The 17,357-nt window shown below is 43.8% G+C and overlaps 1 long non-coding RNA gene across 1 annotated transcript in view; it reads left to right on the top strand.

Moving 5' to 3' along the window:
• LOC132654091 (uncharacterized) overlaps positions 1-12,624 on the top strand; it is a 191,357-nt gene extending 178,733 nt beyond the window's left edge. Inside the window, exon 4 of the long non-coding RNA XR_009591775.1 lies at positions 12,362-12,624. This is a non-coding gene — a long non-coding RNA (uncharacterized LOC132654091). The remainder of the gene's footprint in view (positions 1-12,361) is intronic.
• Positions 12,625-17,357: the final 4,733 nt, after the last annotated feature.

Raw genomic sequence — 17,357 nt, 5'->3', positions numbered from 1 at the left:
AGGCCTGTAGTACCTGCTCCACCAAGTCTGTGAAGTGTGACTACAGTAGGTAAAGTGGCTCCTTCTCAGACTGATACAGAATCAAGACAGTCTTCATGAGGAACCAAGTCAAAGAATATCCTAAGATGGAAAGAGAACCCCCCCACACACCCACACCCACATATCCGCACACTCAAATCACCCTTAAGCTCTCAAAACCATTCAGTCTAACCTTCAGAGTTACAAAATCCAACACAAGCTTCTTTTGTCCACGGGGAAGATAGAATTTGCCATGATAAATAAATGAATGTGTAAATAAATACACAAATAAGCAAGCACCATTTTGTAACGTCAACAAGAGATTGCCTAATGCTTGGAATACAGTTTGAGATTCGGTCCCAAGTATACACAGAAACTGTAATCAGTTCATTCCCAGAGGCACTATGATGAAATTCCATGTGGAGTAAACAAAAAAGAGAAAAAGCATCAAGACCCAACACGACTGACTGACTGGGCTGGAATCACAGAGAGACTGGCAAGCTCACAAGAAAAATCATGGTACTGGTCTCAAAATCCTCCCTGAGGCTTCAAAGTGCAGCCAGGCCAAAGCAGCACCTGAGAGAGAAGTGTGAGAAGTGTGAAGAGGCTGTTTTAAGGGCATCACACCTTTCATCTGACCCTAGCCTACAGGGTCTCTTCAGGACTGACTGCATTGTCTTCCTCTTTGGCCCAGTAAGGGTCAGATGGAAGGAGGACCTCCCCTATCAGTGGACTGGGGGAGGAGCATGGGAGAAGATGAAGGAGGGCAGGATTGGGAGGGAATTTATAGAAGGAAAGTGTTTATTTGGGCTTACAATTTCATCATCATGACAGCAGAAAAGCATGACAGCAAGGTAGGCAAAGTGACTGGAGCTGGAAGCTGAGAGCTGAGGCCTTACATCTGGAACCACAAACAGGAAGCTCTGAAAACCTACCCCCAGTGATACACTTCCTCCAGCAAGGCCACACCCCCTAAACCTTCCTAAACAGTACCACCCCCTGGGGATTCAAGTATTCAAATGCCTTCAGACCCTAAATGAGAATGGGCTCCTTGCTGATCTAAGCGAGAAGAGACTGACAGAAACATTATCCTGGGGGCTAGAGAGGTGGCTTAGAGGCTAACAGCATTTGTCATTCTTTCAGAAGACCCAAGTTCAGTCCCCAGCCCCCAGGACCCACACCTGGAAGCTCAGAACCACCTGGAATTCCAGTTCCAAGAAATGTGACACCTGCTTCTGGCTTCTGCGGGCTCCCACACACATACACACAGACATTGACACACATACATATATACACATACACAATACACACACGAACATATATGTATATATACATTGTCCTGACAAAGATTAAGCTTTTCTCTGCTGACAGGATTTCCTGAAGGATTCCAATGAAAATTACAGTGGGGTGTGGAAACCAAGTCATTTCTGGAACAATACACCCAAGGCATCAGATTTTCTTGAATTTACCTTTGTCACTCAAGTTAGGAAGGTGTCAAGAACCAGGAAGTCACTACAGATGAACTCATTGCCCAATACCTAAGGGGCTGCTGCAGGCACCTCTCCCAGGAGCCAAGGGTAGCATCCTCCCTTCCTGGGTTTGATGGTCATCATTTGGAATCCCCTAGAAATTAGGATGAATTAGAAACCTAAACAATTCCACCAAAACTTGTAGATTGGAAGTTATGTACTGAAGCTTTTGGTTTTGAATTGAGACCTGTGCCAGGCACACACTTGACATATCCCCCAGAGATCAATTCAGCCACCACAAAACCACAAGCACCCATGAGAAAGTCGCTGGGGAACCGGGCACAAACACACTTCTATGGCCATTTCTCTCACCTTAGGAGAGGTGAAGGGGCACCAACCAGACTTCAGATGACCCTAGTCACTGCATAGGGTCCTCTGACAATTTCAATACTTCTCACTTCTAACAGACAGCAGCCTCATCCATGAACACAGTAAAGTCAAACGGGGTATCCCCTTCAACATGGCTCTCTGAGAGCTCATAAATATATGTGTATATATACATATTATATATATATATATATATAATTTATCTTTATATGATTTTGCTGCTGATTTGCTTATTAGCAGTTGGCCCCAAAATGAGGTCATACCATTTAGCATCAGTTTACTTTTTCCAAAACCTACAGCACCTGTTAATTTTATTCAGGACCCTGTCTTTTAAACTCAGCCCATGACAGAGAGGGTGAGGAAGGTGGGGGTCTGGAACACTCCTTAATTTATGTGCAGTAATTTATTCTGTCAACATGTGCTTCATAGGATTTCATGAGTCATCTGACCCACCCTTCTTGTTTTACATATGAGGAAATTGAGGGTCATGGGGGAAAATAATTTGTCAATGGTCACACATGTGTCCTATGTTCATACACGAGAACTTTATTTATACCAATTCCCACGACTGATTAGCTGACTTGCTATTTAAGTCCATGCTCATTCTTTCTGTAAGAGCAATTTGGTTTGAAGGATAAATGGAGGCCAACCAGAGAGGGAACTCACCTGCCATTTCTTTTTCTCTTTTCTTTAGTATTGTGGGTAGAGCCCAGAGCTACAGACAAGCTGCCCATTCCTTATCTGCCATGGCCAAGGAAAGTTATAACAGCAAACTTTATAAACACTTTTATCTTTAGTTGGGGGGGAGGAGTACTGGGTTGGAGGAGGGGTGTCTCAGTTGCGAGGACAATAGTCACATTTCTACTTGGCTTTATGCTCAGAAAAGAAAAGTTTAGAATTAGCTGTTCTACTGTCTTCCCTTCAAGGCTTGTGATTTATTTTATTTTTTAGCTAGAAGGATGTTCCAGCAATTGAACCTTTTTGATACAGACAGGTTCTCACAGCCCACCCAGGTTGGCCTTGATCTCACCATCCTGCTGCCTCCCAAGTGCTAGAGTTCAAGGTGCATGCTCTCATGCCATCCTAGAAATTATATGGTAATTTAGAAAGTCAGTTCCCTTGCTATAGTGGTCTCCCAATTTCTTTGGCCTCGTGGTCCAGCTGTGATTTTCATCTTCCTTGACTGGATTGCTGGGAAACTCAGAAGTACAGTAACACGGCAAGAACCTCCCCAGGCAGCGTCCCTGACACCGGAGGGCTTTCTCACTTTTGATGGCTACAGCAGTACATCCCGGCCCTGGCAATCTACAAATGAGAGAAAAGTCTTTCTAGCTCATAGTTCTTAAGGTTGAAAAGCCCAAGAGCAGGGGACTGCATGCTGACATGTGCCTATAACCCTAACACTGAGGAGGCTAAGGCAGGAGGATCATCATAAGTGAAGGGCGGCCTTGGCTATAGTGTGAGAACCTGTGTCAACAATATTTATACAAAAAAAGATATATACACACATATATGTGTATATGTATATATACATATAGAATATACAAATACAAATGCATCTATATGTAAAGAGAAAAAAAAAGCAATGTGAAGAAATTGCTTCATACAACTGTGGGGACACTGTGAAGCAGCTCCGAGATCTCAGCTGTAGTTGGCAGGGTAGTGCAATGTTTGAACACAATGTAGAAGCAGAACTCTCTTTTCCCTTGGGGAAACTTGGTCCTTTCAAGGTCTTAATTTGATTGATTGAGTCCCACCACTTGTAAATAGTCATCTTCTTTGCTGAACTTCCCTAGATTTAAGTGTCTATCACATTTATAACATGTATTCACAGCAATACGTAGACTGGCATTCAGCCAAGTAACTGGCACCATGGCACATAAAACGAACCAGTGCGCTGGTAAAAATAATCATTTTTGCCTGCATGAGCTATGTTTCTAGTTCATACTGTTTTCTAGTTTATAAGAATAGTAATACTGATAGTAGAAAGTGACATTTACAACTTCTTATTGCCTTTATGAGTAAAGATACCCACCATTTATACAATAATAAACATTTAATAATAACCTAATGATCACCATTTGTTGGATCTCTCCTACATTACTGCTACCCTAAATGCCTATTTTAGAGTGTCACACTCAGTCCTTATAACACTTCCACGAGGTAGAAAAGACCACCTTCATTTTTGGAACAAGAAAGCTGAACCTTGGAAAGCTTAACTAAGGAACCCATCTGTTTGGTAGCACAGCTGGAATTCAACTCCAGATAGCTGTTGACCTTACCGCTCGATTCTCAGCTGCTTGAATTTCTATCCGCTAGCCCTACTTCTTATAACTTATCTTTTTAAGTGTTCCTGTACAAACATGTAATATATGCTAACTTTAATTTTTTTTTCAAACATTTGGAACAAAACATCCCACCCACTCCCCATCTGAAGGTAACAGTGATAAAGATTGATGGGCATGTATTTAATTCTATTTCCACACTTACTTCACTATAAACATGAAAGGCAAGAGTCATGTCCAGCTGCAGCTGGCAGTTGTAGGATACAAGGCAAAGGTTACACAAGGGTCAGGAAAAAGGCAGGTTTGTGCTGTGGGCTCTACAGACCAATCCCAGGGAGGAGCATGGCTGTGCCCATGTGTCATGTTGTCAGAGCTTGTGATTGACTTCTGGCTTAGAGTTCCTCCTCATCTTCTTCTACCCCAGTAGCCAAGACTATCACACTGTTTACTCTCCAGGCCTTCCAAGGGAAACCAAACTCTTCTCCCTAAGCCCTTCTTTACAAGTTAAACTTTTAATATCCCTAATGCGTTCCTCAACCCCAAACACCCACCACACACACACACACACACACACACACAAGCATTGTATCCTTTTATACTATTTCATCTTCCTCTAGATTTTTGTCTTCAGTTGAATTCAGTTCTACGCGTCTTTCTACCACTTCCGCCATGAATAATGATTTATACCGCAATCACAGTCTTCTTGTATGATCAGCAGAAACGGCCAGCTCAAGGTAGGAAGGACCAGTTCACAAAGAAACAGAGAGATGGCCTATAATGACATTTCGCCTTTCTTATCTCTCAGTGTTTCCTAGACTGTGGCCATTAATCCGTCACTTTCATTAATGTAACCATGTTTTTATACTGTCATTATGCTGCTGTTATGCACTAAAAATTATAATTAGAAATTATATGCAGTGTTCTAGCTCAAAGCTGCCTTTGCATTTTTGCCTCTGGCATGTAGAAAGACAGTATCATTTGCTGTAAGTGGGAGGTAGCAGTAAAATAAATAACAGTTATTAGTTACCTAACATATTCATAAACATCTTTAGTTTGGGACATAATGCTTTAATTGTTTGGATATATTTTCCAGTATCCCATCATTAATGGAAGCTCTGGAACCTAGAAGTATCCCGAACAACAATAAATTTCCTAGAAGAAGGTCCAAAAATGCAGGCTTCACAAAATTCCCTCAACTCAGGTGTGGTGAAACAGAGAAAGTAACCTATATACTTAGGGACATCACAGGGTCATATACTTGAAGCAGAGCATAATCTAGACTCAGACTCAGCACCAGCGGCCTGAAGGCAGAGCCGTCCATCCCTGCAGGTTGATAATGGTAGCACAAAGGAACCTCTCCTGACCTTGATCTTGTCCCGACTTCTGGACCTGCCGGGTTTGCTGGGGCTGAGCAGACATTTGGCTTTGCCCTGCTGTCTCTGTGTCCTGTTTTGCTTTCTGTTGCCAGGATAAGTACCACAACCCAAAGCAACTTGGGGAGGAAAGGGCTTATTTCATTTTATACTTTATGGTCCATCATTGAGGCTAACAAGGCAGGAATTCAAGTCAGGAACCTGGATGCAGGAACTGAAGCAGAGACCATGGAAAATGCTGTTTTCTGGCTTCTTCTCCATGGCTTGTTCAGCTCCCAGGAACCCTCCCCAGGGGTAGCACTCCCCACAGTGAGCCAGGCCCTCCTACATTGATTAGTACTTAGAAAAAATGTTCCCAGAGACTTGTCCACAGGCCAACTTGATGGACACAATTCCTCAACCAGGATTCCCTCTTCCCAGGCATGCCTAGGTTTGTGACAACTTGACACAAACTAATTACAACACCCTGTATAACAAACCACTCCAGAACTTAGTGGCTTAAGTCAGCAACCTTTTTCTTCCTTTACCAGTTGGGAGTGGGCAGGGTTTGTAGAATGATGTCATGAAATCAGGTGCAATAGTTGACTTAGCCCTTTTCTACTAGTGGTTGAGTTGGGTTGAAAAACCCAAGAAGGTTTCATTCATCTTTCTGGAAAGTTTGCAATTCTCTATACTCTTATTCATATTCTCGTCATTGCCCAACTCCACCCCCCATTTTTTTTTTCTTTTTCTCTTCCTCTGAGGCTTCCTCGTGGTATAGAAACCTAAGATCCTTCATTTTTGATATTATATCTTCCTGACCTGCTTGTGAGGGCAAATGCCCTGGCCAGCAGGCATGGGGATTTGCAGCTCTTAAAAGACCTCCCTCATGCTCTCAGTCCAGCAGGAGAACTCAGACCACTTCTCACAGTAGGGAGTGGCACAGAACCCACAAGTCTCTTGAGAACCCAGCACCACTATGTGCTATTTATTTTTGCCATAAACAAATCATTTCATTTCCATTCTGTCACACACAAGAGGCAAGTAATAGTATTTACCGCTAGGTAGATGGTTGTGAGGATTAAGTGAGAAAAGCCTGTGAAGGGATTAGCCAGGAAGAGTGTTTGCATTCTAGAGATTATCAGTTTCCTTCCCTATCAGCTAAGAGCTGATTTTCCTGTGATGCTGGGCGGCTCTGTAACCTCACTCTTGAGAACCCTGGTCCTGGGATGGAATATCCAAGAATAATAGAAACATCAGCTACCAAAACATTAAGCCAAGGGGAAATGCCTTCAGATAGTCGTCTCCAGCCATCCCAGACTAAACCTGTGTCCATGCCAAGATGGAGGTTCTCACTTGAAAGGTTTATCTTCAACAGCTAACCTTTAAACAGTTTCTAGGTCCCTGTTAGAAAGCAGAGAAAGGAGCTAGGAAATAACTGGTAGAAGTCTGATCTTCTAATGATTATTTCATTGACAGGCTGCTTATTAAAGATCCTCAATCGCCTGCTCTCTCGCTCTCTCTCTCTGTCTGTTTTTGTTTTTTGAGACAGGGTTTCTCTCAGTGTAGCCTTGGCTGTCCAGGCTTGCTTTGCAGACCAGGCTGATTTTGAACTCACTGAGACCTTCTTGCTTCTGCCTCACAGAGTGCTGAGATTACAGCTCTCTGCCTGGTGTCTTGAACACAGATGCTAAAGGAGTTCCCACAGCTGGCCTTCTCTAGTCATTTAACCGAACGGACTGCTTATTAATAAAATATTGGAAGTCTTTGTTCGGCATAAATTATGGCTCGCAGACTGAATTCTCAACTGGGAATAATTCTTGCCTGTCTCCCCTGGGCACATCTTGATGTATTTGTGATTGTCACCATTGGGGAAAGGAAATGGTGCTCCTTAACCTAGTGAGAACAGGCCAGTGATGATGCCATGCAGCCTAGGATGCCCAGAGCAGTTCCACGGTAGAGAATGAATTCTGTGGCCCCAAATGTTAATAGTGGCTAATGGTTGAGGAGCCCCCGTTTGAGACATCTGTCTTAGACACAAGATACTCTTTTCTTTAGGAACAGGTAGCAAATTTGGATGATGGCAGGCTAACCTGGAGCCCTGTTAGCTGTTTAGCAGCTATCCTAGTTCGCTTCTGTCACTGTGATAAAGACCGTGAGGAAGAGAAGCTCTGGAGGACAGGGTTTATTGAGTTCAGATGTCCCACGTCACAGTCCGTCATGAGGAGAAGTCTGGGAAGGAACATGGAAGCTGGAACCGAAGCACAGGCCATGAAGGAATGCTGTTTACATGGCTTGCTCAGCCTGCTTCTTTGTATAACACGGAAGCAATCGCACTGTCCCCAGTGAGCTGGTCCACCAACGTTGTTGATCAAGAAAATGCCCCCACAGACCTGCCTTCAGGCCAGTCTCATGGAGGCATTTTCTCAGCTGTGATACCTTCTTCCCAGACGATCCTAGTTTGTGTTACAGGCCAAAAACTAACCAGCACAGTAGCTGAAGGATGAAGTGGACTTTATTTGTTTTGCCTACCTGGTAAAGTTCCTAGTCAGGAATCAAGAACCCAGAGCATGGGGCGCAGTTACCCCCCTCAAATGTGGATTCCAAAAGTGATGCCTTTTCAGCAGTCTTCAGGTGATTTATATGATGATGAAAATATGTGTGGAAATGAACCTAGGCAACACATTGAAAACAGGATCACGGACATCATCCCTCTCCAAAGTCCCTGCCCAACTTCAGCCAACCTTGCTATGGTCTCAAGTGTAGCCCAGAACTGAGAGTACTGCTGTGAGCAAACAAAGAAAAGCACCGGGGCCTGGCTCCGGAGGTACCCTGTATCTCTTCATGCTCTCCACACCATGAGAACTGGAGGGCAACTGGGTAGTTTGTGGATAGTGAAATTCTGGGGTTAAAAACCGCTTTTGAAATGTCGTTTGAGGAGCTGGAGTGATACCTTCCAAGGGTAACGTGTTTGCCTTCCAAGCTTGAGGATCTGAATCTGATGCCCTGGAACCCATCAAAAACCAGCCAGGCTCGGTAGCAAGTGCTTACAATATACCACTGTGTCTTGCTGGCCAGCCTACCTTACCTGGCAATAGTTCTAAGCCAATGAGAGACTCTGTCTCAGTAAAAAAAAAAGTTTAAGGTGCACAGTGCCTAAAGAATGACAGACAAGGCTGTCCCTTGTCCTTTGCATCCACGTGTACCTGCACGCAGGAACACACACACCAAAACAAACATGATTGGAGGGGAAACCTCAAAGCCTGAAGAACAAATGCATACCTGATGCATGTAGCAAGATAGATAGATTTCATAGATACCACGGTGAGCAGATGACACCAGACATGAAAGAAGACACACTGAGTAGCACCTTTTATGTAAAGCAAGCTCTCTCAACCCTGGCAATTATTAGTGACATTTGAAGGCAGGTCCTTCCTTGTTTCAGGGGTGGTGCTGTGTGTATTGTGGGATATTTTCCTGCTACCTAGCTTCACCAGATGCCAGAGGCACCCACTCTCCATTTGTTGCAGTCAACAGTACTTCCAAGTATTGCCAAATGCCCGGGAGCAACTGAAGAAATCAGACAACATTGAACCTCCTGATGCAAGGAACAGTGGAGTGAGAAAAGCAAACTGGTACCAGGAAGCAGACCTGGGAGGGATTCTAGGATGCCAGTAACGTTTCTTTATTTTGGCGCTACCTAATTTTTGTGTGTTCACTTTGTTAGTTGTTCATTGAGCCAAACCTTATGTCTTTTCACAGATGCCCGTTTATATGTAAACTTTCAAGTTTTCATTTCCCTCACTGTGGAATACCAAACTCCTCCCAAGCAAAGCATGTCATGCTTCCCTTTCAAGGAACTACAGATATTATCAAATGCGTACAAACAATTTTATGGAAACTAAAAGAGAGCAGTCATTTGGGTGAGAAGGAAGTGGCACAGGACGGATTGGGGTGGGTATTCTGAGAAAAACACAAAGTTCGCAGGCTTGAAAATAACCTAAAAATCTCAGATTTCACCAAACAACCCTAGTCCTTGATCTTCAGCCATCTTTTTGCCTCTGTCTTCCTTTCTACCATTTACAGCTGCAGCTGTTTCTTTGTGTTCCAACTCACTTGTGGGGAGGTGGGGGTGGGGGTGGGGCTGAAACTTCCTGCCCATCACCACACCCAGCCTGTGTGCATAAAACTTGTTTAGGAAGAAACAAAACAAAACAAAACAAAAAAAAAAAAAAAAGAAAGAAAGAAAGAAAAGAAAATTTCAACAGTTAATTCAGTTAATTGGGCAACCAATGTGGTGGTGGTAGAACAATGCATACAATGTTCCAGCATTTTCTAGAACTCTCCCTTTCTTGGGAGCTGTTTTAGAAGATTAGGTAAGAGTTCACAAAGATATAGTGCACATGGCTGTGTGGTTCCTTGGCTCGATTTTAGAGACGGAAAACTAAGGAAAAATAAAAGTGTGTCCTACAGAGTCCGAGGCCACCATGTTCTCCAGCCACCCCAGTACTTGGCACAAAGCCTGTAAGGTGGGGTTTCACACGGTTTTACAGATTGCATTGTTGAGATTATCATGAAAGGGGTCCGCTGCCACATTTCCCTTCCTTGTTAGGATAACTGTCAAGTTCTCTGCTGATATTGTCCTACTGGTTTCCACAGTGAGTCACTGCTGTGGGAGGGGAAAAGAAGGGGGAAAAAATCTTTGAAATGTCTGTACTCTTTAACCTTGTCAAGGCCCAACATCCCTTTAGAATGACCTCTGAGGACCTTGCCAAGTCCTTTTCTTGTGCAAGAAGTTTTGCTTTATCTCATATTATTTTAAATAAATAGGGCTGTGGCTGGAGCTTGGAGATATTTTTACCCTTTCATTATTATATCAACAATGTGTGGATTTTGTCTCAACCTATCTGACACCTAAGTCATTCTGTTATTCTAGCTCTGCCAAGATGCGGTGCTTTTTTTTTTTTTAATTCTGTAATTTGCTCCACTTTCTCACACTTGATTTGGTGCATTTTCACACCGAGTTCTGTAACTCAGTGCCTGACCCAAGATGTCACTCAAATCAAGGACGTCATGTATACTAATCACTTTTCTCATTGCTGAGACGAAATACCTGTCAAGAAGCAACTGAACAGGAGAGGAGAGGAGGGGAGGGAAGAGGGCACAGGTCAAGGAATCCAGCCCATTGCAGGAGGGTGAGGCAGCACAGATAGGACTCTGTCATGAGTCCTCTGAGCTCTTTACATGTGATTTGGCTTTAGACTTTGGCTGTGTTTCTGGAAAACAGCCATCACAGGGCCACAGCATTCTTGTTGAGTTTTCTCTGGTTTTTTTGTTCTCTTGGGGCACAAAGCTTTAGAGACACAAAATATGGAGATACAAAATACAGGAGATACAAAATTACAGAACTAGTTATAAGGTGGGGGCTAGGATAATTTCCCAAAACTTCTATCTTAAAGATGAATGGTGTCAAATTTCTTGACTCAGCACAGAACTGTAGTCCATGGATATTAGAAGGGTGATATAGAACGTGTCCCTAGATACCTCCCTTCTCTGGATCAAAAGATGTAATGAAGGACTTGGGGTATAGCTCAGTTTTAGACTTGGCCTAGGCATTCACAGGACCCTGGGTTCTGTGTTTGCACCAAAAAGAAAAAGAAAGATAGAAAGGAAGGATGGAGCCAGGTGTGATGGAGCACGGCTTTGATCCCAGCACTTGGGAGGCAGAGGCAGGTAGATCTCTGTGCGTTCAAGGGCAGCCTAGTCTACAAAGTGAGTTCCAGGGCAGCCAGAGCTACACATAGAGAAATGCTGTTTTGAAAAGCCAAAAAAGCAAGCGAGAGAAAAGAGATAGAGATAGAGATAGAGAGAGAGAGAGAGAGAGTCTTAAAATAACATTAACAATAATAATTTTATCTTTTTATGTGAATGTGCAGGCTATAGTCAGAGGACCAAATTTATTCACATTCATTTATATAGTGGTCTGTGGCTGACTTTAAGGTTGAATATTAAGCAGGTATGACAGAGACTGTAGGGCTATACAGAGAAAAGCACTTACTATATAACCAACACACATACACAGGATGGGGCAGGGGGAAATGGAGAGAGGTAGGAGAGAAGGAGAGGAAGGAGGAGAGGGAGCTGGTTAACCCTTTTCAGTCGTGAAAACAGTTCACTGTGCCAATAGAGTGTACAAAGTTTTAATTGCCTGAACCACATTGTCATATTTCATGTTTGTTTATAAAGGAGACAGCCCCCTGAGATAGAGCTCCCTGTACGATTCTTCCTACGCGGGACTGTATGGGCCCCATCAGTCAAGGCTTCACATGCAAGCATGAGGACTTGGGTTCAGATCTCCAGGACCCATGTAAAAGCTAGGTGCTACAGTACCTACCTGTCATTCCAGCACCGAGAAGGCATTGACAGGATCCCAGGGGCTCTTTGGCCATCTAGTCTAGCAAAGTAAATGAACCCCAGATTTGATGAAGAAAACACCTGTCTCAAAAAACAATACAACGAGATAATATAAACATAAAATAACAAGTAAGGCAGAGAGTGCTAGATAAACCTAAGTGTGGGTAATGCTGTTTCATGGGCTGGGATCCTGGATGAACAGGAAGGAGAAACTGAGCTGAGAAAGGGCCTGACATGGATCTCTGGTGTCCACATACGTGCACACACATATGCACATGCGAACACGAAGGTCTTCACATCATGGTGACATGGAGGTTTCACCCCCTCTCACCTCATCTTTTGTCCTTTAGCTTTCCCTGCCTGCCTCTCTCTCTCCTCTCCCTGCCTTTATCATCCTCTTTCCTAACATCCTATTCCTTCTTACTCACATTTCTAGATTCCCAGTAAAGAGAAGCTTAAAAAGAAAGAAGGAAAGAAAGAAAGAAAGAAAGAAAGAAAGAAAGAAAGAAAGAAAGAAAGAAAGACCCACAAGATAACAGCATGGTAAGAGATTATTCACCTGCATATTTCTGTAAGGGCCAAGCTGGTTTGTCACAGCGTTACAGACACACCTCAACTCCTGGCAAGTTTGTATCCCAGCATCCCACTATCAGCTGAAAATGTTGCAGACAAACGTGCATTTCATACCCCTAAACTGTCAAACACCACTATGTGCTCCAAGACACCTAATGTTAATCTACAGCTACTCAAACACATGTAACTCAATGCCTATTTTATAATGGGGTTCATGGAAATTTTAAAGTAATTATTAAGTAACTCATGGAAATTTTAAAGCCTTTAAATCTAAAGTAAAATGTCAACTGAATGCTTATTAATTTTGCAGCATCGTAAAGTTAAAACTTCATAATCAAAATCATCATAAGCCACAGTCTCTATTTGTCTTACAAAATGACTTTTCCCAAGACCCTGAGAGATTCAGCCATGTACTAAGTTAGAATGTATTGAGTGGGCTCATGGATCTGTCATTTCCACTAGCCCACCATATCTAGAAATGGCCCTTGGCTTAGACAAGATCCTCAAACTACCTTTCTCTGCTTCTCTTTCTCCATGTGATGCTGGCGGTGTATGGGCTCAGAGGTTGCAACCACCGACATTTCCCATAAATGATCTTGAGTCTCCCTTACCCTAGCTACTAATTTCTGAAGAGCCAAAAACACCTTCACAGAATAAGAACACAGGGCTTCCAAAGTGCAGGTTATCAGTGTATCAACTGTCCATGCCCTTTATGCCAAAATATAAAGGAATGGAAAGCTTATGGACATACATGCCTATCATACAGAAAAAGGCTCTAGATCAGTGGTTCTCAACCTGTGGGTCACACCCTCCTTGGCAAATTTCTCTCTCCAAAAAACATTCATATCGTGATTCGTAACAGTAGCAAAATCACAGTTATGAAGTACCAACAGGATAATTTTATGGTTGGGGGTCACCATAACATGAGGAACCGTATCAAAGGGCCACAGCATTAGGAAATTGAGAACCACTGGACTAGATGATTAGCACAGGGTGTATAAGGATTTCAGACCTGGATGCAGCAGCAGGCTAAGACCATCGTGGTGCTTTAAGATCCTGCGAACCACTTAGTCCCTTCCGCATGGGATTCTCTCTCTCACACACACACAGGCCACTTCTCCAGGTGTCGTCTTACCATGACAGCACTGTGTGGAGTTTCTAAAATCTGCTCTGTTACCAGGTCCCTTTGCTAGAATCCATGCTCAGTGCTAGTCTGCAGTGCTCCCTCTGGGTTGGCAGAAGACCCTCCTCTTACTAGTTTCCTAGGATAGTCGGACGATTATTTGAGCAAGGTTTTCTCTGGGGATTTGCCACCATGTTTTAAAGGCATGTCACAGTCTGTTGCCAACGAAGTTGGGAATGCCTGGAGGCTAACCACTTCCTCAGCCTTGTGTCACCTCACCTTATACATATTCTGTTGTGTACCCTGGTTGGTGTTGAATGGGTGTACCAACTGGCTCACTAATTAGAGATGAAACAAGACCCGCCCTTTATATTTTGTGGCCTGGACACAGACCCATGATAAAGTGAAGACTTCCTTGATGCTAGGCAGGATGGATGGAGATCATTTTCTCAACCCTGGGGGCAGTGGGGGAGGGCAGCACACACAGCTGCTTAGAATTTTGCTTGTGTGGCAGTGGCTTTGGGCCAAAGCGTTGCACTTTCTGCAAACTCAGCCCCCATCCACAGACATTTTCTGGCCCAGAGTTCCTTTCTCAGATGTTTCCCGCCACTCCGACTACATTTGTCCCAAACATGTCACTCTCTGGGTTGAAGAAAGTACAAGACCTTGGGGAAGAAAAAAAAAGGGGGGGGCTTTGTTAGGCAAGATGGTCCATATCTCTGCTTCTCGCCATCATGAGGGCTGTGTGTGCATCTTTTGGAGACACACACACACACACACACCCCTCCCCCCTCGAAGAGAAAAACACATCAGGGTAGATGGACAAAGAGGTGGTGAGCATTCAGTGAAACACACTCCCGACCGTTAAAGCCTGGCCAGCCCTCTTCCCCCAGCCCAGTGGCAGTGTGGCTGAGCCACACTTGTTCCCATCTGTTGTGCAGCTGCTGAGCCAAAGAAAGGGGCCGGGATCTTTCCTAGCGTCAGGGCTGCACTGGCCTGGGCTGCTGAGGCACCGCATTTGGCACTCCTTTCTGTAAGCACTCAGGCTATTTTCAAGTAAGCCCCTGAGATTTTTTTTTTCTTCCGAAGAAAAACATTCTCTACATTCTCATCTTCATTTGGGCATAAAGATGGGAGCGTTCGCTTTGTCTCTGAGCCGGGTGTTTGTGTTCAACCTAGCAAATGTCTGTGGCATTCCTGCCATATGACAGGCCCTGCACCGTGGACAGTAGAAGGAGTGATGCCAGAGCAGCCATGGCTCTCCCCTTCAAGGAGGCTGTGTCCTATCAAAAAGGATCATTATAGCACTATCAAATAGGTACAAGTAAAAGTTAAGTACTAAAGTTACTGTAGCAGATAGAATAATAATTCTGTTGTGGTGGCAGGGAAGTTTCTTTTTCAGTGGGTGCAAATTAAGAGTTTAGGAGATAAGAGATTGCCAAAAAATGCATAATATAGATGTTATATATTTATGTTTTATTATAAAACATTTAATAACTTATATACCTATATTAAGTACCATTCTGTTTTTATTGCATATGTGTTATGTGAAGACATTCTGCTGAAAGATTTATAAACTACCTCATTTATGTCTTACAATCATATGCATATATATACATGTTGGGACTCTTTCTTATTTCTTTGAGATGAAGTTTCTCCTTGGACCTGGAGCTCCTCCATTCTGCTAGGCTAGCTATCCATCAGGCTCTAGACATTCTCTTGTCTGCCTTCCCAGTGCTGAGGTGACTGTCCTGTGCTACCATACCTGATTTTATATGGGGTTCAAACTCAGACTACACCGTCTCCCCAGACTGAAAAAATACATTTTTAAAAATTTTCATTACACACGGGCTTTGATTATTGGATTAGAAGTGTTTTTATTTTGTAAAAAAAAAAAAAAAAATCCCGTCACGATCAAAATGTTACTACCCCTCAGAGGGCATGTGCCAGGAATGTAAGTCAGCAGGGTGGAGAGATAGCTGTATATCCATATTTATCACTACCGTGTTCACGACAGCCAAGCTCGGAAGTCAGCCCAAGTCACCCAACTACAAATGGGTGGGCAAAGAAAACATGGCATCTCTACAGGCGATGTTTTATCCAGCTTTAAAGAAGAAGTGTATGGAACTGTATTCAGCATCCATATCATCATAATTGAAATAAACAGACATATATTTATTTATACATATTTCTCTCATATTCAGAATTGATATTTGCCCTACATAAGAGACAAAAGCATGCCCGCTTACAGATAACAGAAAGGAAACTATTTGAGAGTTGTTAATATGAGGAGCCAAGAACAATCATATAATGAAAAATCATAATGAGATCCAAGGGCTGAGGTTATAGAGCTCAGCGGCAGAGACCCTGAGTTCAACACCCAGAACCACCAAAATTCAACAGGAGGAAACCCATGGTTTGTGCACTAATATTAAAAACAATAACAAAAAAGTACAAAAATAAAATAATAAACAAAAAATACAGTAAAGTATCCATCAAAGAGCCGGTGAGGGGAATGGATTCTGAAATGGCGAAACAAGACATCACTTTCAGAAGTATTCCGGCATCAGTCCCTCATTTCTATTACGGATCTATTTTCTTCTTTTCTGTGTACATGTGAACATCATGTGTGTGCACCTGTGTGTGGAAGCCAGGCGACAACCTCAGTTGCGGTTTCCTAGGCACTGTCCACCTTGTTCTTTTGAGGCAGAGTCTCTCCCTGACCTGGAACTCACCAAGTAGTCCAGTCTGCCTGTTCACTGAGCTGCAGGCGCTTGCTTGTCTGTCTCCCAAACACTGGGATTATACACACTTCTCCACACCTGCTTTTTAAATGTGGGCTCTGGGATCTCACCCGGGTCCTCCGGCTCTCACCCGGGTCCCTGGCTCTCACCCGGGTCCCCCCTGCATGGGAAGCACTTTGCCAAGTGAGCTGTCTCCGCCCGGAGTACTACATTGTCATGATGGTCCCTCTGCTCTGGGGGATTGTTAGTGTACATCTGTGCTGGCTCGTGTTCATGTCAACTTGACACAAGCGAGGGTCATCTGGGAAGAGAAAATCTTAACTGAGGAAGTGCTTCCATAAGACTGACCTGTCGACAAGTCTGTGGGGCCTTTTCTTGATTGACCTGGGAGACCCAGTCCACTGTGGACAGTGCCACCCCTGGGCAGGTGGTGTGGGTGCTATAAGAAAGCAGACTGAGGGGTGTTAGGGGTGTAGGCCAGTAAGCAGCACCCCTCCGTGGCTTCTGTGTCAGTTCCCACCACCAGGCTCCTATCTTGCTTGCATTCCTGCCCCAACTTCCGTCGTATGATGGTCTGCGATGTGGAAGTGTACACACGACCAAACCCTTTCCTCCTCAGGTGGTTTTTGGTCGTGGTGTTTTTGACAGCAATAGGAACACTAAGGCAACAGCTAAACTACAGAATAGTTTAATAGTTCCAAGAATTCTGAAGGCAACGTGAACACCCACAAGGTACAACCTTGCTGACTCCTTGCCCTCAAGGTGACTCATGGCTCCGTGCTCCCCCAGGAAGTGTGCCCCTGGGGCAGAAAGTCAGTCCCTTTGGAAGCCCACGGTCTAAGTATTAATTGAGGTTCTTTAATGGGAGCTCTCATCGCAGGCTCCAGACTCTTCCGGCAATGAAATTACCTGAACGCTTAACATTTTTCAGAGTTCACCTTCTCCTTTAAAGGGGAGGAAGAACATTGTTTTGGCGATACAGCTGTCTATTA

The sequence above is a fragment of the Meriones unguiculatus genome, chromosome 5, assembly GCF_030254825.1.
Source record: "Meriones unguiculatus strain TT.TT164.6M chromosome 5, Bangor_MerUng_6.1, whole genome shotgun sequence".
In the NCBI taxonomy this organism is placed as follows: domain Eukaryota; kingdom Metazoa; phylum Chordata; class Mammalia; order Rodentia; family Muridae; genus Meriones; species Meriones unguiculatus.
The sequence above is the reverse complement of the archived record's forward strand: the minus strand, read 5'-3'. Positions and strand labels throughout refer to the sequence as shown.